This window comes from Oncorhynchus keta, chromosome 5 (genome assembly GCF_023373465.1).
Source record: "Oncorhynchus keta strain PuntledgeMale-10-30-2019 chromosome 5, Oket_V2, whole genome shotgun sequence".
Taxonomy (NCBI): domain Eukaryota; kingdom Metazoa; phylum Chordata; class Actinopteri; order Salmoniformes; family Salmonidae; genus Oncorhynchus; species Oncorhynchus keta.
In genome coordinates, this window is record NC_068425.1 from 26,343,399 (window position 1) to 26,363,214 (window position 19,816).

The 19,816-nt window shown below is 47.8% G+C and overlaps 1 long non-coding RNA gene across 4 annotated transcripts in view; it reads left to right on the forward strand.

The window, feature by feature from the left end:
- The first annotated feature begins 3,004 nt into the window (after positions 1-3,004).
- Positions 3,005-19,816, forward strand: part of LOC127930095 (uncharacterized) — a 40,685-nt gene continuing 23,873 nt past the window's right edge. For 2 of the 4 annotated variants that reach the window (XR_008136702.1, XR_008136704.1), the window contains exon 1: positions 3,270-3,598. This is a non-coding gene — a long non-coding RNA (uncharacterized LOC127930095). Of the gene's footprint in view, positions 3,097-3,269; positions 3,599-15,907; positions 16,226-19,816 lie in introns of those variants that run through there. The other 2 variants (XR_008136701.1, XR_008136706.1) reach the window with 2 other exon arrangements.

Sequence of the window (19,816 nt, forward strand, 5' to 3'; positions counted from 1 at the left end):
TGTCGTTTTTAGTTTTTCAAAACACACACACACACACACACACACACACACACACACACACACACACACACACACACACACACACACACACACACACACACACACACACACACACACACACACACACACACACACACACACGTGCCACACTAAGGCTCCTGGTTTCTACAGTAGCTACTGTAGACCCTCACAGATGTGATCATGTACACAGCTGTACTGAGTTCAAAGTACTGTACAGTATGTTTGTCTTAATTGGATGTCTGATGTGTTCACCCGTAACACACAGTAGACAATGATGGTGTGGTACAGTATGTGGAAGATAATGAGTTTACTGATATGGACATTTCTATTACCTTTTGTCTGTGGTAGTGATACATATTATGTACTCCTCTTCTTCATAAAGATGGACTGAAGGACAGACAGACAGGTGGGTTGAGTTTGCCTGTGTAGACGGTTGATAGATTGGTACGTGATGCCTCTCCCTCAGTAGTTTCCTGTGTAGAAGGTTGATAGATTGGTACGTGATGCCTCTACCTCAGTAGTTTCCCTGTGTAGACGGTTGATAGATTGGTACGTGATGCCTCTCCCTCAGTAGTTTCCCTGTGTAGACGGTTGATAGATTGGTACGTGATGCCTCTCCCTCAGTAGTTTCCCTGTGTAGAAGGTTGATAGATTCGTGATGCCTCTCCCTCAGTAGTTTCCTGTGTAGACGGTTGATAGATTGTAGTACGTGATGCCTCTCCTCAGCAGTTTCCCTGTGTAGACGGTTGATAGATTGGTACGTGATGCCTCTCCCTCAGTAGTTTCCGGTTGATAGATTGGTACGTGTGCCTAGTTTCGGTTGATAGATTGGTACGTGATGCCTCTCCTCAGTAGTTTCCTGTGTAGACGGTTGATAGATTGGTACGTGATGCCTCTCCTCAGTAGTTTCCCTGTGTAGACGGTTGATAGATTGGTACGTGATGCCTCTCCTCAGTAGTTTCCTGTGTAGACGGTTGATAGATTGGTACGTGATGCCTCTCCCTCAGTAGTTTCCTGTGTAGACGGTTGATAGATTGGTACGTGATGCCTCTCCCTCAGTAGTTTCCTGTGTAGACGGTTGATAGATTGGTACGTGATGCCTCTCCTCAGTAGTTTCCCTGTGTAGACGGTTGATAGATTGGTACGTGATGCCTCTCCTCAGTAGTTTCCCTGTGTAGACGGTTGATAGATTGGTACGTGATGCCTCTCCCTCAGTAGTTTCCCTGTGTAGACGGTTGATAGATTGGTACGTGATGCCTCTCCTCAGTAGTTTCCCTGTGTAGACGGTTGATAGATTGGTACGTGATGCCTCTCCCTCAGTAGTTTCCTGTGTAGAAGGTTGATAGATTGGTACGTGATGCCTCTCCCTCAGTAGTTTGCCTGTGTAGACGGTTGATAGATTGGTACGTGATGCCTCTCCCTCAGTAGTTTCCCTGTGTAGACGGTTGATAGATTGGTACGTGATGCCTCTCCTCAGTAGTTTCCTGTGTAGACGGTTGATAGATTGGTACGTGTGTAGACGGTTGATAGATTGCCTCTCCTCAGTAGTTTCCTGTGTAGACGGTTGATAGATTGGTACGTGATGCCTCTCCCTCAGTAGTTTCCCTGTGTAGACGGTTGATAGATTGGTACGTGATGCCTCTCCCTCAGTAGTTTCCCTGTGTAGACGGTTGATAGATTGGTACGTGATGCCTCTCCCTCAGTAGTTTCCCTGTGTAGACGGTTGATAGATTGGTACGTGATGCCTCTCCCTCAGTAGTTTCCCTGTGTAGACGGTTGATAGATTGGTACGTGATGCCTCTCCTCAGTAGTTTCCTGTGTAGACGGTTGATAGATTGGTACGTGATGCCTCTCCCTCAGTAGTTTCCCTGTGTAGACGGTTGATAGATTGGTACGTGATGCCTCTCCTCAGTAGTTTCCCTGTGTAGACGGTTGATAGATTGGTACATGATGCCTCTCCCTCAGTAGTTTCCTGTGTAGACGGTTGATAGATTGGTACGTGATGCCTCTCCCTCAGTAGTTTCCCTGTGTAGACGGTTGATAGATTGGTACGTGATGCCTCTCCCTCAGTAGTTTCCCTGTGTAGACGGTTGATAGATTGGTACGTGATGCCTCTCCCTCAGTAGTTTCCTGTGTATTGATAGATTGGTACGTGATGCCTCTCCTCAGTAGTTTGCCTGTGTAGACGGTTGATAGATTGGTACGTGATGCCTCTCCCTCAGTAGTTTCCCTGTGTAGACGGTTGATAGATTGGTACGTGATGCCTCTCCCTCAGTAGTTTCCCTGTGTAGACGGTTGATAGATTGGTACGTGATGCCTCTCCTCAGTAGTTTCCTGTGTAGACGGTTGATAGATTGGTTGATGCCTCTCCCTCAGTAGTTTCCCTGTGTAGACGGTTGATAGATTGGTACGTGATGCCTCTCCTCAGTAGTTTCCCTGTGTAGACGGTTGATAGATTGGTACGTGATGCCTCTCCCTCAGTAGTTTCCTGTGTAGACGGTTGATAGATTGGTACGTGATGCCTCTCCTCAGTAGTTTCCCTGTGTAGAAGGTTGATAGATTGGTACGTGATGCCTCTCCCTCAGTAGTTTCCTGTGTAGACGGTTGATAGATTGGTACGTGATGCCTCTCCCTCAGTAGTTTCCCTGTGTAGACGGTTGATAGATTGGTACGTGATGCCTCTCCTCAGTAGTTTGCCTGTGTAGACGGTTGATAGATTGGTACGTGATGCCTCTCCCTCAGTAGTTTCCTGTGTAGACGGTTGATAGATTGGTACGTGATGCCTCTCCCTCAGTAGTTTCCTGTGTAGACGGTTGATAGATTGGTACGTGATGCCTCTCCCTCAGTAGTTTCCCTGTGTAGACGGTTGATAGATTGGTACGTGATGCCTCTCCCTCAGTAGTTTCCTGTGTAGACGGTTGATAGATTGGTACGTGATGCCTCTCCCTCAGTAGTTTCCTGTGTAGACGGTTGATAGATTGGTACGTGATGCCTCTCCCTCAGTAGTTTCCCTGTGTAGACGGTTGATAGATTGGTACGTGATGCCTCTCCCTCAGTAGTTTCCCTGTGTAGAAGGTTGATAGATTGGTACGTGATGCCTCTCCCTCAGTAGTTTCCCTGTGTAGACGGTTGATAGATTGGTACGTGATGCCTCTCCTCAGTAGTTTCCCTGTGTAGACGGTTGATAGATTGGTACGTCCTCATGTTTCCTCTTGATAGATCAGTGATGCCTTCCCTCAGTAGTTTCCCTGTGTAGACGGTTGATAGATTGGTACGTGATGCCTCTCCCTCAGTAGTTTCCCTGTGTAGACGGTTGATAGATTGGTACGTGATGCCTCTCCCTCAGTAGTTTCCCTGTGTAGACGGTTGATAGATTGGTACGTGATGCCTCTCCCTCAGTAGTTTCCCTGTGTAGACGGTTGATAGATTGGTACGTGATGCCTCTCCCTCAGTAGTTTCCCTGTGTAGACGGTTGATAGATTGGTACGTGATGCCTCTCCCTCAGTAGTTTGCCTGTGTAGACGGTTGATAGATTGGTACGTGATGCCTCTCCCTCAGTAGTTTCCCTGTGTAGAAGGTTGATAGATTGGTACGTGATGCCTCTCCTCAGTAGTTTCCCTGTGTAGACGGTTGATAGATTGGTACGTGATGCCTCTCCTCAGTAGTTTCCCTGTGTAGACGGTTGATAGATTGGTACGTGATGCCTCTCCCTCAGTAGTTTCCCTGTGTAGACGGTTGATAGATTGGTACGTGATGCCTCTCCCTCAGTAGTTTCCCTGTGTAGACGGTTGATAGATTGGTACGTGATGCCTCTCCCTCAGTAGTTTCCCTGTGTAGACGGTTGATAGATTGGTACGTGATGCCTCTCCCTCAGTAGTTTCCCTGTGTAGACGGTTGATAGATTGGTACGTGATGCCTCTCCCTCAGTAGTTTCCCTGTGTAGACGGTTGATAGATTTGATGCCTCTCCTCAGTAGTTTGCCTGTGTAGACGGTTGATAGATTGGTACGTGATGCCTCTCCCTCAGTAGTTTCCCTGTGTAGACGGTTGATAGATTGGTACGTGATGCCTCTCCTCAGTAGTTTCCCTGTGTAGACGGTTGATAGATTGGTACGTGATGCCTCTCCCTCAGTAGTTTCCCTGTGTAGACGGTTGATAGATTGGTACGTGATGCCTCTCCCTCAGTAGTTTCCCTGTGTAGACGGTTGATAGATTGGTACGTGATGCCTCTCCTCAGTAGTTTCCCTGTGTAGACGGTTGATAGATTGGTACGTGATGCCTCTCCCTCAGTAGTTTCCCTGTGTAGACGGTTGATAGATTGGTACGTGATGCCTCTCCCTCAGTAGTTTCCTGTGTAGACGGTTGATAGATTGGTACGTGATGCCTCTCCCTCAGTAGTTTCCCTGTGTAGACGGTTGATAGATTGGTACGTGATGCCTCTCCCTCAGTAGTTTCCTGTGTAGACGGTTGATAGATTGGTACGTGATGCCTCTCCTCAGTAGTTTCCCTGTGTAGACGGTTGATAGATTGGTACGTGATGCCTCTCCCTCAGTAGTTTCCCTGTGTAGACGGTTGATAGATTGGTACGTGATGCCTCTCCCTCAGTAGTTTCCTGTGTAGACGGTTGATAGATTGGTACGTGATGCCTCTCCCTCAGTAGTTTGCCTGTGTAGACGGTTGATAGATTGGTACGTGATGCCTCTCCCTCAGTAGTTTCCCTGTGTAGACGGTTGATAGATTGGTACGTGATGCCTCTCCCTCAGTAGTTTCCCTGTGTAGACGGTTGATAGATTGGTACGTGATGCCTCTCCCTCAGTAGTTTCCCTGTGTAGACGGTTGATATATTGGTACGTGATGCCTCTCCTCAGTAGTTTGTCTGTGTAGACGGTTGATAGATTGGTACGTGATGCCTCTCCCTCAGTTTCTCAGTAGTTTGATGCCTGTGTAGACGGTTGATAGATTGGTACGTGATGCCTCTCCCTCAGTTTCCTGTGTAGACGGTTGATAGATTGGTACGTGATGCCTCTCCCTCAGTAGTTTCTGTGTAGACGGTTGATAGATTGGTACGTGATGCCTCTCCCTCAGTAGTTTAGATTGGTACCCTGTGTGTAGACGGTTGATAGATTGGTACGTGATGCCTCTCCCTCAGTAGTTTGCCTGTGTAGACGGTTGATAGATTGGTACGTGATGCCTCTCCCTCAGTAGTTTGATGCCTGTAGTTTGCCTGTGTAGACGGTTGATAGATTGGTACGTGATGCCTCTCCCTCAGTAGTTTCCTGTGTAGACGGTTGATAGATTGGTACGTGATGCCTCTCCCTCAGTAGTTTCCCTGTGTAGACGGTTGATAGATTGGTACGTGATGCCTCTCCCTCAGTAGTTTCCTGTGTAGACGGTTGATAGATTGGTACGTGATGCCTCTCCCTCAGTAGTTTCCCTGTGTAGACGGTTGATAGATTGGTACGTGATGCCTCTCCTCAGTAGTTTCCCTGTGTAGACGGTTGATAGATTGGTACGTGATGCCTCTCCCTCCTCAGTAGTTTCAGTAGTTTGCCTGTGTAGACGGTTGATAGATTGGTACGTGATGCCTCTCCCTCAGTAGTTTCCTGTGTAGACGGTTGATAGATTGGTACGTGATGCCTCTCCTCAGTAGTTTCCCTGTGTAGACGGTTGATAGATTGGTTGATGCCTCTCCTCAGTAGTTTCCCTGTGTAGACGGTTGATAGATTGGTGATGCCTCTCCCTCAGTAGTTTCCTGTGTAGACGGTTGATAGATTGGTACGTGATGCCTCTCCCTCAGTAGTTTCCCTGTGTAGACGGTTGATAGATTGGTACGTGATGCCTCTCCCTCAGTAGTTTCCCTGTGTAGACGGTTGATAGATTGGTACGTGATGCCTCTCCCTCAGTAGTTTCCTGTGTAGACGGTTGATAGATTGGTACGTGATGCCTCTCCCTCAGTAGTTTCCCTGTGTAGACGGTTGATAGATTGGTACGTGATGCCTCTCCCTCAGTAGTTTCCCTGTGTAGACGGTTGATAGATTGGTACGTGATGCCTCTCCTCAGTAGTTTCCTGTGTAGACGGTTGATAGATTGGTACTGATGCCTCCCTCAGTAGTTTCCCTGTGTAGACGGTTGATAGATTGGTACGTGATGCCTCTCCCTCAGTAGTTTCCTGTGTAGACGGTTGATAGATTGGTACGTGATGCCTCTCCCTCAGTAGTTTCCCTGTGTAGACGGTTGATAGATTGGTACATGATGCCTCTCCTCAGTAGTTTCCCTGTGTAGACGGTTGATAGATTGGTACGTGATGCCTCTCCCTCAGTAGTTTCCCTGTGTAGACGGTTGATAGATTGGTACGTGATGCCTCTCCCTCAGTAGTTTCCCTGTGTAGACGGTTGATAGATTGGTACGTGATGCCTCTCCTCAGTAGTTTCCCTGTGTAGACGGTTGATAGATTGGTACGTGATGCCTCTCCCTCAGTAGTTTCCTGTGTAGACGGTTGATAGATTGGTACGTGATGCCTCTCCCTCAGTAGTTTCCCTGTGTAGACGGTTGATAGATTGGTACGTGATGCCTCTCCCTCAGTAGTTTCCCTGTGTAGACGGTTGATAGATTGGTACGTGATGCCTCTCCCTCAGTAGTTTCCCTGTGTAGACGGTTGATAGATTGGTACGTGATGCCTCTCCCTCAGTAGTTTCCTGTGTAGACGGTTGATAGATTGGTACGTGATGCCTCTCCCTCAGTAGTTTCTGTGTAGACGGTTGATAGATTGGTACGTGATGCCTCTCCCTCAGTAGTTTGCCTGTGTAGACGGTTGATAGATTGGTACGTGATGCCTCTTTCTTGATAGAGGCACGTGATGCCTCTCCTCAGTAGTTTCCTGTGTAGACGGTTGATAGATTGGTACGTGATGCCTCTCCCCTCAGTAGTTTGTGTGTAGACGGTTGATAGATTGGTACGTGATGCCTCTCCCTCAGTTTCTCTGTGTAGAAGGTTGATAGTTGGTACAGTTTAGATTGGTACGTGATGCCTCTCCCTCAGTTTCTCTGTGTAGACGGTTGATAGATTGGTACATGATGCCTCTCCCTCAGTAGTTTCCCTGTAGTACGGTTGATAGATTGGTACGTTGATAGATTGGTACATGATGCCTCTCCCTCAGTAGTTTGCCTGTGTAGACGGTTGATAGATTGGTACGTGATGCCTCTCCCTCAGTAGTTTACAGTGTAGACGGTTGATAGATTGGTACGTGATGCCTCTCCCTCAGTAGTTTCCCTGTGTAGACGGTTGATAGATTGGTACGTGATGCCTCTCCCTCAGTAGTTTGCCTGTGTAGACGGTTGATAGATTGGTACGTGATGCCTCTCCCTCAGTAGTTTCCTGTGTAGACGGTTGAGACGGTTGAGACGGTTGATAGATTGGTACGTGATGCCTCTCCCTCAGTAGTTTCCTGTGTAGACGGTTGATAGATTGGTACGTGATGCCTCTCCCTCAGTAGTTTGCCTGTGTAGACGGTTGATAGATTGGTACGTGATGCCTCTCCCTCAGTAGTTTCCTGTGTAGACGGTTGATAGATTGGTACGTGATGCCTCTCCTCAGTAGTTTCCTGTGTAGACGGTTGATAGATTGGTACATGATGCCTCTCCTCAGTAGTTTCCTGTGTAGTTGATAGATTGGTACGTGATGCCTCTCCTCAGTAGTTTGCCTGTGTAGACGGTTGATAGATTGGTACGTGATGCCTCTCCCTCAGTAGTTTCCTGTGTAGACGGTTGATAGATTGGTACGTGATGCCTCTCCCTCAGTAGTTTCCTGTGTAGACGGTTGATAGATTGGTACGTGATGCCTCTCCCTCAGTAGTTTCCCTGTGTAGACGGTTGATAGATTGGTACGTGATGCCTCTCCCTCAGTAGTTTCCCTGTGTAGACGGTTGATAGATTGGTACGTGATGCCTCTCCTCAGTAGTTTCCTGTGTAGACGGTTGATAGATTGGTACGTGATGCCTCTCCTCAGTAGTTTCCTGTGTAGACGGTTGATAGATTGGTACGTGATGCCTCTCCCTCAGTAGTTTCCTGTGTAGACGGTTGATAGATTGGTACGTGATGCCTCTCCCTCAGTAGTTTCCCTGTGTAGACGGTTGATAGATTGGTACGTGATGCCTCTCCCTCAGTAGTTTCCCTGTGTAGACGGTTGATAGATTGGTACGTGATGCCTCTCCCTCAGTAGTTTCCCTGTGTAGACGGTTGATAGATTGGTACGTGATGCCTCTCCCTCAGTAGTTTGCCTGTGTAGACGGTTGATAGATTGGTACGTGATGCCTCTCCTCAGTAGTTTCCCTGTGTAGACGGTTGATAGATTGGTACGTGATGCCTCTCCTCAGTAGTTTCCTGTGTAGACGGTTGATAGATTGGTACGTGATGCCTCTCCTCAGTAGTTTCCCTGTGTAGACGGTTGATAGATTGGTACGTGATGCCTCTCCCTCAGTAGTTTGATAGATTGGTACCCTGTAGTGTTCCCTGTGTAGACGGTTGATAGATTGGTACGTGATGCCTCTCCTCAGTAGTTTCCCTGTGTAGACGGTTGATAGATTGGTACGTGATGCCTCTCCTCAGTAGTTTCCTGTGTAGACGGTTGATAGATTGGTACGTGATGCCTCTCCTCAGTAGTTTCCTGTGTAGACGGTTGATAGATTGGTACGTGATGCCTCTCCCTCAGTAGTTTCCCTGTGTAGACGGTTGATAGATTGGTACGTGATGCCTCTCCTCAGTAGTTTCCCTGTGTAGACGGTTGATAGATTGGTACGTGATGCCTCTCCTCAGTAGTTTCCCTGTGTAGACGGTTGATAGATTGGTACGTGATGCCTCTCCCTCAGTAGTTTCCCTGTGTAGACGGTTGATAGATTGGTACGTGATGCCTCTCCCTCAGTAGTTTCCCTGTGTAGACGGTTGATAGATTGGTACGTGATGCCTCTCCCTCAGTAGTTTCCCTGTGTAGACGGTTGATAGATTGGTACGTGATGCCTCTCCCTCAGTAGTTTCCCTGTGTAGACGGTTGATAGATTGGTACATGATGCCTCTCCTCAGTAGTTTCCTGTGTAGACGGTTGATAGATTGGTACATGATGCCTCTCCTCAGTAGTTTCCCTGTGTAGACGGTTGATAGATTGGTACGTGATGCCTCTCCCTCAGTAGTTTCCCTGTGTAGACGGTTGATAGATTGGTACGTGATGCCTCTCCCTCAGTAGTTTCCCTGTGTAGACGGTTGATAGATTGGTACGTGATGCCTCTCCCTCAGTAGTTTCCCTGTGTAGACGGTTGATAGATTGGTACGTGATGCCTCTCCCTCAGTAGTTTCCCTGTGTAGACGGTTGATAGATTGGTACGTGATGCCTCTCCCTCAGCAGTTTCCCTGTGTAGACGGTTGATAGATTGGTACGTGATGCCTCTCCCTCAGTAGTTTCCCTGTGTAGACGGTTGATAGATTGGTACATGATGCCTCTCCCTCAGTAGTTTCCCTGTGTAGAAGGTTGATAGATTGGTACGTGATGCCTCTCCTCAGTAGTTTCCCTGTGTAGACGGTTGATAGATTGGTACATGATGCCTCTCCCTCAGTAGTTTCCTGTGTAGACGGTTGATAGATTGGTACGTGATGCCTCTCCTCAGTAGTTTCCCTGTGTAGACGGTTGATAGATTGGTACGTGATGCCTCTCCTCAGTAGTTTGCCTGTGTAGACGGTTGATAGATTGGTACGTGATGCCTCTCCTCAGTAGTTTCCCTGTGTAGACGGTTGATAGATTGGTATGATGCCTCTCCTCAGTAGTTTCCCTGTGTAGAAGGTTGATAGATTGGTACATGATGCCTCTCCCTCAGTAGTTTCCTGTGTAGACGGTTGATAGATTGGTACGTGATGCCTCTCCCTCAGTAGTTTGATGCCTGTAGTTTGTAGACGGTTGATAGATTGGTACGTGATGCCTCTCCTCAGTAGTTTCTCTGTGTAGACGGTTGATAGATTGGTACGTGATGCCTCTCCTCAGTAGTTTGTCTGTGTAGACGGTTGATAGATTGGTACGTGATGCCTCTCCTCAGTTTCTCTGTGTAGAAGGTTGATAGATTGGTACATGATGCCTCTCCTCAGTAGTTTGTCTGTGTAGACGGTTGATAGATTGGTACGTGATGCCTCTCCCTCAGTTTCTCTGTGTAGAAGGTTGATAGATTGGTACCCTGTTTCTCTGTGTAGAAGGTTGATAGATTGGTACGTGATGCCTCTCCCTCAGTAGTTTGCCTGTGTAGACGGTTGATAGATTGGTACGTGATGCCTCTCCCTCAGTTTCTCTGTGTAGAAGGTTGATAGATTGGTACCCTCTCCCTCAGTAGTTTGCCTGTGTAGACGGTTGATAGATTGGTACGTGATGCCTCTCCCTCAGTAGTTTACAGTGTAGACGGTTGATAGATTGGTACGTGATGCCTCTCCCTCAGTAGTTTCCTGTGTAGACGGTTGATAGATTGGTACATGATGCCTCTCCTCAGTAGTTTCCCTGTGTAGACGGTTGATAGATTGGTACGTGATGCCTCTCCCTCAGTAGTTTCCCTGTGTAGACGGTTGATAGATTGGTACGGATGCCTCTCCCTCAGTAGTTTCCTGTGTAGACGGTTGATAGATTGGTACATGATGCCTCTCCCTCAGTAGTTTCCCTGTGTAGACGGTTGATAGATTGGTACGTGATGCCTCTCCCTCAGTAGTTTGCCTGTGTAGACGGTTGAGATTGGTACGTGATGCCTCTCCCTCAGTAGTTGTGTAGACGGTTGATAGATTGGTACGTGATGCCTCTCCTCAGTAGTTTCCCTGTGTAGACGGTTGATAGATTGGTACGTGATGCCTCTCCCTCAGTAGTTTCCCTGTGTAGACGGTTGATAGATTGGTACGTGATGCCTCTCCTCAGTAGTTTGCCTGTGTAGACGGTTGATAGATTGGTACGTGATGCCTCTCCCTCAGTAGTTTCCCTGTGTAGACGGTTGATAGATTGGTACGTGATGCCTCTCCTCAGTAGTTTGCCTGTGTAGACGGTTGATAGATTGGTCCCTGTAGTTTACAGTGTAGACGGTTGATAGATTGGTACGTGATGCCTCTCCTCAGTAGTTTCCTGTGTAGACGGTTGATAGATTGGTACGTGATGCCTCTCCCTCAGTAGTTTCCCTGTGTAGACGGTTGATAGATTGGTACGTGATGCCTCTCCCTCAGTAGTTTCCCTGTGTAGACGGTTGATAGATTGGTACGTGATGCCTCTCCCTCAGTAGTTTCCCTGTGTAGACGGTTGATAGATTGGTACGTGATGCCTCTCCCTCAGTAGTTTCCCTGTGTAGACGGTTGATAGATTGGTACGTGATGCCTCTCCCTCAGTAGTTTCCCTGTGTAGACGGTTGATAGATTGGTACGTGATGCCTCTCCCTCAGTAGTTTGCCTGTGTAGAAGGTTGATAGATTGGTACGTGATGCCTCTCCCTCAGTAGTTTGCCTGTGTAGACAGTTGATAGATTGGTACGTGATGCCTCTCCCTCAGTAGTTTCCCTGTGTAGACGGTTGATAGATTGGTACATGATGCCTCTCCTCAGTAGTTTCCTGTGTAGACGGTTGATAGATTGGTACGTGATGCCTCTCCCTCAGTAGTTTCCCTGTGTAGACGGTTGATAGATTGGTACGTGATGCCTCTCCTCAGTAGTTTCCCTGTGTAGACGGTTGATAGATTGGTACGTGATGCCTCTCCTCAGTAGTTTCCCTGTGTAGACGGTTGATAGATTGGTACGTGATGCCTCTCCCTCAGTAGTTTCCTGTGTAGACGGTTGATAGATTGGTACGTGATGCCTCTCCCTCAGTAGTTTCCCTGTGTAGACGGTTGATAGATTGGTACGTGATGCCTCTCCCTCAGTAGTTTCCTGTGTAGACGGTTGATAGATTGGTACGTGATGCCTCTCCTCAGTAGTTTGCCTGTGTAGACGGTTGATAGATTGGTACGTGATGCCTCTCCCTCAGTAGTTTACTGTAGACGGTTGATAGATTGGTACGTGATGCCTCTCCCTCAGTAGTTTCGTAGTTTCCTGTGTAGACGGTTGATAGATTGGTACGTGATGCCTCTCCCTCAGTAGTTTCCCTGTGTAGACGGTTGATAGATTGGTACGTGATGCCTCTCCCTCAGTAGTTTCCTGTGTAGACGGTTGATAGATTGATAGTGATGCCTCTCCCTCAGTAGTTTGCCTGTGTAGACGTTGATAGATTGGTACGTGATGCCTCTCCTCAGTAGTTTGCCTGTGTAGACGGTTGATAGATTGGTACGTGATGCCTCTCCCTCAGTAGTTTCCTGTGTAGACGGTTGATAGATTGGTACGTGATGCCTCTCCCTCAGTAGTTTCCTGTGTAGACGGTTGATAGATTGGTACGTGATGCCTCTCCCTCAGTAGTTTGCCTGTGTAGACGGTTGATAGAGTTTCCCTGTGTAGTTGATAGATTGGTACGTGATGCCTCTCCTCAGTAGTTTCCTGTGTAGACGGTTGATAGATTGGTACGTGATGCCTCTCCTCAGTAGTTTGCCTGTGTAGACGGTTGATAGATTGGTACGTGATGCCTCTCCTCAGTAGTTTAGTGTAGACGGTTGATAGATTGGTACGTGATGCCTCTCCTCAGTAGTTTCCCTGTGTAGACGGTTGATAGATTGGTACATGATGCCTCTCCCTCAGTAGTTTGCCTGTGTAGACAGTTGATAGATTGGTACATGATGCCTCTCCCTCAGTAGTTTACCTGAGTAGAAGGTTGATAGATTGGTACGTGATGCCTCTCCCTCAGTAGTTTCCCTGTGTAGACGGTTGATAGATTGGTACGTGATGCCTCTCCCTCAGTAGTTTCCCTGTGTAGACGGTTGATAGATTGGTACGTGATGCCTCTCCCTCAGTAGTTTGCCTGTGTAGACGGTTGATAGATTGGTACGTGATGCCTCTCCCTCAGTAGTTTCCCTGTGTAGACGGTTGATAGATTGGTACGTGATGCCTCTCCCTCAGTAGTTTCCCTGTGTAGACGGTTGATAGATTGGTACATGATGCCTCTCCCTCAGTAGTTTCCCTGTGTAGACGGTTGATAGATTGGTACGTGATGCCTCTCCTCAGTAGTTTGCCTGTGTAGACGGTTGATAGATTTACGTGATGCCTGTAGTTTCCCTGTGTAGACGGTTGATAGATTGGTACGTGATGCCTCTCCCTCAGTAGTTTGCCTGTGTAGACGGTTGATAGATTGGTACGTGATGCCTCTCCCTCAGTAGTTTCCCTGTGTAGACGGTTGATAGATTGGTACGTGATGCCTCTCCCTCAGTAGTTTCCCTGTGTAGACGGTTGATAGATTGGTACGTGATGCCTCTCCCTCAGTAGTTTCCCTGTGTAGACGGTTGATAGATTGGTACGTGATGCCTCTCCCTCAGTAGTTTGCCTGTGTAGAAGGTTGATAGATTGGTACGTGATGCCTCTCCCTCAGTAGTTTGCCTGTGTAGACGGTTGATAGATTGGTACGTGATGCCTCTCCCTCAGTAGTTTCCCTGTGTAGACGGTTGATAGATTGGTACGTGATGCCTCTCCCTCAGTAGTTTCCCTGTGTAGACGGTTGATAGATTGGTACGTGATGCCTCTCCCTCAGTAGTTTGCCTGTGTAGACGGTTGATAGATTGGTACGTGATGCCTCTCCCTCAGTAGTTTCCCTGTGTAGACGGTTGATAGATTGGTACGTGATGCCTCTCCCTCAGTAGTTTCCCTGTGTAGACGGTTGATAGATTGGTACGTGATGCCTCTCCCTCAGTAGTTTGCCTGTGTAGACGGTTGATAGATTGGTACGTGATGCCTCTCCCTCAGTAGTTTCCTGTGTAGACGGTGATAGATTGGTACTGATGCCTCTCCCTCAGTAGTTTCCCTGTGTAGACGGTTGATAGATTGGTACATGATGCCTCTCCCTCAGTAGTTTGCCTGTGTAGACGGTTGATAGATTGGTACGTGATGCCTCTCCCTCAGTAGTTTGCCTGTGTAGACAGTTGATAGATTGGTACATGATGCCTCTCCCTCAGTAGTTTACCTGAGTTTAGAAGGTTGATAGATTGTTACGTGATGCCTCTCCCTCAGTAGTTTCCCTGTGTAGAAGGTTGATAGATTGGTACGTGATGCCTCTCCCTCAGTAGTTTCCCTGTGTAGACGGTTGATAGATTGGTACATGATGCCTCTCCCTCAGTAGTTTGCCTGTGTAGACAGTTGATAGATTGGTACATGATGCCTCTCCCTCAGTAGTTTGCATGTGTAGACGGTTGATAGATTGGTACGTGATGCCTCTCCCTCAGTAGTTTCCCTGTGTAGACGGTTGATAGATTGGTACGTGATGCCTCTCCCTCAGTAGTTTCCCTGTGTAGACGGTTGATAGATTGGTACATGATGCCTCTCCCTCATAGTTTACAGTGTAGACGGTTGATAGATTGGTACGTGATGCCTCTCCCTCAGTAGTTTGCCTGTGTAGACGGTTGATAGATTGGTTGATGCCTCTCCCTCAGATTGGTACGTGATGCCTGATGCTCCCTCAGTAGTTTCCCTGTGTAGACGGTTGATAGATTGGTACATGATGCCTCTCCCTCAGTAGTTTCCCTGTGTAGACGGTTGATAGATTGGTACGTGATGCCTCTCCCTCAGTAGTTTCCCTGTGTAGACGGTTGATAGATTGGTACGTGATGCCTCTCCCTCAGTAGTTTCCCTGTGTAGACGGTTGATAGATTGGTACGTGATGCCTCTCCCTCAGTAGTTTGCCTGTGTAGACGGTTGATAGATTGGTACGTGATGCCTCTCCCTCAGTAGTTTACCTGTGTAGACCGTGATGCCTCTCCCTCAGTAGTTTCCCTGTGTAGACGGTTGATAGATTGGTACGTGATGCCTCTCCCTCAGTAGTTTCCCTGTGTAGACGGTTGATAGATTGGTACGTGATGCCTCTCCCTCAGTAGTTTCCCTGTGTAGACGGTTGATAGATTGGTACGTGATGTCTCTCCCTCAGTTTCTCTGTGTAGAAGGTTGATAGATTGGTACGTGATGCCTCTCCCTCAGTTTCCCTGTGTAGACGGTTGATAGATTGGTACGTGATGCCTCTCCCTCAGTAGTTTCCCTGTGTAGACGGTTGATAGATTGGTACGTGATGCCTCTCCCTCAGTAGTTTGCCTGTGTAGAAGGTTGATAGATTAGTACATGCCTCTCCCTCAGTTTGCCTGTGTAGACGGTTGATAGATTGGTACGTGATGCCTCTCCCTCAGTAGTTTCCCTGTGTAGACGGTTGATAGATTGGTACATGATGCCTCTCCCTCAGTAGTTTACCTGTGTAGACGGTTGATAGATTGGTACGTGATGCCTCTCCCTCAGTAGTTTGCCTGTGTAGACAGTTGATAGATTGGTACATGATGCCTCTCCCTCAGTAGTTTCAGTGTAGACGGTTGATAGATTGGTACGTGATGCCTCTCCCTCAGTAGTTTCCCTGTGTAGACGGTTGATAGATTGGTACGTGATGCCTCTCCCTCAGTAGTTTCCCTGTGTAGACGGTTGATAGATTGGTACATGATGCCTCTCCCTCAGTAGTTTGCCTGTGTAGACGGTTGATAGATTGGTACATGATGCCTCTCCCTCAGTAGTTTCCCTGTGTAGACGGTTGATAGATTGGTACATGATGCCTCTCCCTCAGTAGTTTGCCTGTGTAGACGGTTGATAGATTGGTACGTGATGCCTCTCCCTCAGTAGTTTCAGTGTAGACGGTTGATAGATTGCCCTCTCCCTCAGTAGTTTCCCTGTGTAGACGGTTGATAGATTGGTACGTGATGCCTCTCCCTCAGTAGTTTCCTGTGTAGAAGGTTGATAGATTGGTACGTGATGCCTCTCCCTCAGTAGTTTCCCTGTGTAGACGGTTGATAGATTGGTACGTGATGCCTCTCCCTCAGTAGTTTGCCTGTGTAGACGGTTGATAGATTGGTACGTGATGCCTCTCCCTCAGTAGTTTCCCTGTGTAGACGGTTGATAGATTGGTACGTGATGCCTCTCCCTCAGTAGTTTCCCTGTGTAGACGGTTGATAGATTGGTACGTGATGCCTCTCCCTCAGTAGTTTGCCTGTGTAGACGGTTGATAGATTGGTACGTGATGCCTCTCCCTCAGTAGTTTCCCTGTGTAGAAGGTTGATAGATTGGTACGTGATGCCTCTCCCTCAGTAGTTTCCCTGTGTAGACGGTTGATAGATTGGTACGTGATGCCTCTCCCTCAGTAGTTTCCTGTGTAGACATAGATTGGTAGTGATTCTCCTCAGTAGTTTGCCTGTGTAGACGGTTGATAGATTGGTACGTGATGCCTCTCCCTCAGTAGTTTACAGTGTAGACGGTTGATAGATTGGTACGTGATGCCTCTCCCTCAGTAGTTTCCCTGTGTAGACGGTTGATAGATTGGTACATGATGCCTCTCCCTCAGTAGTTTCCCTGTGTAGACGGTTGATAGATTGGTACGTGATGCCTCTCCCTCAGTAGTTTCCCTGTGTAGACGGTTGATAGATTGGTACGTGATGCCTCTCCCTCCCTGTGTAGTGAGTTTCCCTGTAGTTTAGTGTAGACGGTTGATAGATTGGTACGTGATGCCTCTCCCTCAGTAGTTTGCCTGTGTAGACGGTTGATAGATTGGTACGTGATGCCTCTCCCTCAGTAGTTTACAGTGTAGACGGTTGATAGATTGGTACGTGATGCCTCTCCCTCAGTAGTTTCCCTGTGTAGACGGTTGATAGATTGGTACATGATGCCTCTCCCTCAGTTTCTCTGTGTAGAAGGTTGATAGATTGGTACGTGATGCCTCTCCCTCAGTTTCCCTGTGTAGACGGTTGATAGATTGGTACGTGATGCCTCTCCCTCAGTAGTTTCCCTGTGTAGACGGTTGATAGATTGGTACGTGATGCCTCTCCCTCAGTTTCCCTGTGTAGACGGTTGATAGATTGGTACGTGATGCCTCTCCCTCAGTAGTTTCCCTGTGTAGACGGTTGATAGATTGGTACGTGATGCCTCTCCCTCAGTAGTTTGCCTGTGTAGACGGTTGATAGATTGGTACGTGATGCCTCTCCCTCAGTTTCCCTGTGTAGACGGTTGATAGATTGGTACGTGATGCCTCTCCCTCAGTTTCCCTGTGTAGACGGTTGATAGATTGGTACGTGATGCCTCTCCCTCAGTAGTTTGCCTGTGTAGACGGTTGATAGATTGGTACGTGATGCCTCTCCCTCAGTTTCCCTGTGTAGAAGGTTGATAGATTGGTACGTGATGCCTCTCCCTCAGTAGTTTCCCTGTGTAGACGGTTGATAGATTGGTACGTGATGCCTCTCCCTCAGTAGTTTCTCTGTGTAGAAGGTTGATAGATTGGTACGTGATGCCTCTCCCTCAGTAGTTTCCTGTGTAGACGGTTGATAGATTGGTACGTGATGCCTCTCCTCAGTAGTTTGGTACCTGTGTAGAGTTTGCCGGTTGATAGATTGGTACGTGATGCCTCTCCCTCAGTAGTTTCCCTGTGTAGACGGTTGATAGATTGGTACGTGATGCCTCTCCCTCAGTAGTTTGCCTGTGTAGACGGTTGATAGATTGGTACGTGATGCCTGATGCCTCCCTCAGTAGTTTGGTGTAGATTGATAGATTGGTACGTGATGCCTCTCCTCAGTAGTTTGCCTGTGTAGACGGTTGATAGATTGGTACGTGATGCCTCTCCCTCAGTAGTTTCCCTGTGTAGACGGTTGATAGATTGGTACGTGATGCCTCTCCTCAGTAGTTTCCCTGTGTAGACGGTTGATAGATTGGTACGTGATGCCTCTCCCTCAGTAGTTTGCCTGTGTAGACGGTTGATAGATTGGTACGTGATGCCTCTCCCTCAGTAGTTTGCCTGTGTAGACGGTTGATAGATTGGTACGGATGCCTGAGTAGTTTCCCTGTGTAGACGGTTGATAGATTGGTACGTGATGCCTCTCCCTCAGTAGTTTGCCTGTGTAGACGGTTGATGATTGACGTGATGCCTCTCCCTCAGTAGTTTCCCTGATAGAAGGTTGATTTGGTACGTGATGCCTCTCCCTCAGTAGTTTCCTGTGTAGACGGTTGATAGATTGGTACGTGATGCCTCTCCCTCAGTAGTTTGCCTGTGTAGACGGTTGATAGATTGGTACGTGATGCCTCTCCCTCAGTAGTTTGCCTGTGTAGACGGTTGATAGATTGGTACGTGATGCCTCTCCTCAGTAGTTTGCCTGTGTAGACGGTTGATAGATTGGTACGGATGCCTGTAGTTTCCTGTGTAGATTGATAGATTGGTACGTGATGCCTCTCCCTCAGTAGTTTCCTGTGTAGACGGTTGATAGATTGGTACGATGCCTCTCCCTCAGTAGTTTGCCTGTGTAGACGGTTGATAGATTGGTACGTGATGCCTCTCCCTCAGTAGTTTGCCTGTGTAGACGGTTGATAGATTGGTACGTGATGCCTCTCCCTCAGTAGTTTGCCTGTTTGATAGATTGTGTGATGCCTCTCCCTCAGTAGTTTCCTGTGTTTGATAGATTGGTACGTGATGCCTCTCCCTCAGTAGTTTCCTGTGTAGACGGTTGATAGATTGGTACGTGATGCCTCTCCCTCAGTAGTTTGCCTGTGTAGACGGTTGATAGATTGGTACGTGATGCCTCTCCTCAGTAGTTTCCCTGTGTAGACGGTTGATAGATTGGTACGTGATGCCTCTCCCTCAGTAGTTTGCCTGTGTAGACGGTTGATAGATTGGTACGTGATGCCTCTCCCTCAGTAGTTTGCCTGTGTAGACGGTTGATAGATTGGTACGTGATGCCTCTCCTCAGTAGTTTGCCTGTGTAGACGGTTGATAGATTGGTACGTGATGCCTCTCCCTCAGTAGTTTGCCTGTGTAGACGGTTGATAGATTGGTACGTGATGCCTCTCCCTCAGTAGTTTCCCTGTGTTTCCTGTAGACGGTTGATAGATTGGTACGTGATGCCTCTCCCTCAGTAGTTTCCCTGTGTAGACGGTTGATAGATTGGTACGTGATGCCTCTCCCTCAGTAGTTTCCCTGTGTAGACGGTTGATAGATTGGTACGTGATGCCTCTCCTCAGTAGTTTCCTGTGTAGACGGTTGATAGATTGGTACGTGATGCCTCTCCCTCAGTAGTTTACAGTGTAGACGGTTGATAGATTGGTACGTGATGCCTCTCCCTCAGTAGTTTCCCTGTGTAGACGGTTGATAGATTGGTACGTGATGCCTCTCCCTCAGTAGTTTGCCTGTGTAGACGGTTGATAGATTGGTACGTGATGCCTCTCCCTCAGTAGTTTGCCTGTGTAGACGGTTGATAGATTGGTACGTGATGCCTCTCCCTCAGTAGTTTCCTGTGTAGACGGTTGATAGATTGGTACGTGATGCCTCTCCCTCAGTAGTTTCCCTGTGTAGACAGATTGGTAGTGATGCCTCTCCCTCAGTAGTTTCCTGTGTAGACGGTTGATAGATTGGTACGTGATGCCTCTCCCTCAGTAGTTTGCCTGTGTAGACGGTTGATAGATTGGTACGTGATGCCTCTCCCTCAGTAGTTTGCCTGTGTAGACGGTTGATAGATTGGTACGTGATGCCTCTCCCTCAGTAGTTTCCTGTGTAGACGGTTGATAGATTGGTACGTGATGCCTCTCCCTCAGTAGTTTGCCTGTGTAGACGGTTGATAGATTGGTACGTGATGCCTCTCCCTCAGTAGTTTCCTGTGTAGACGGTTGAT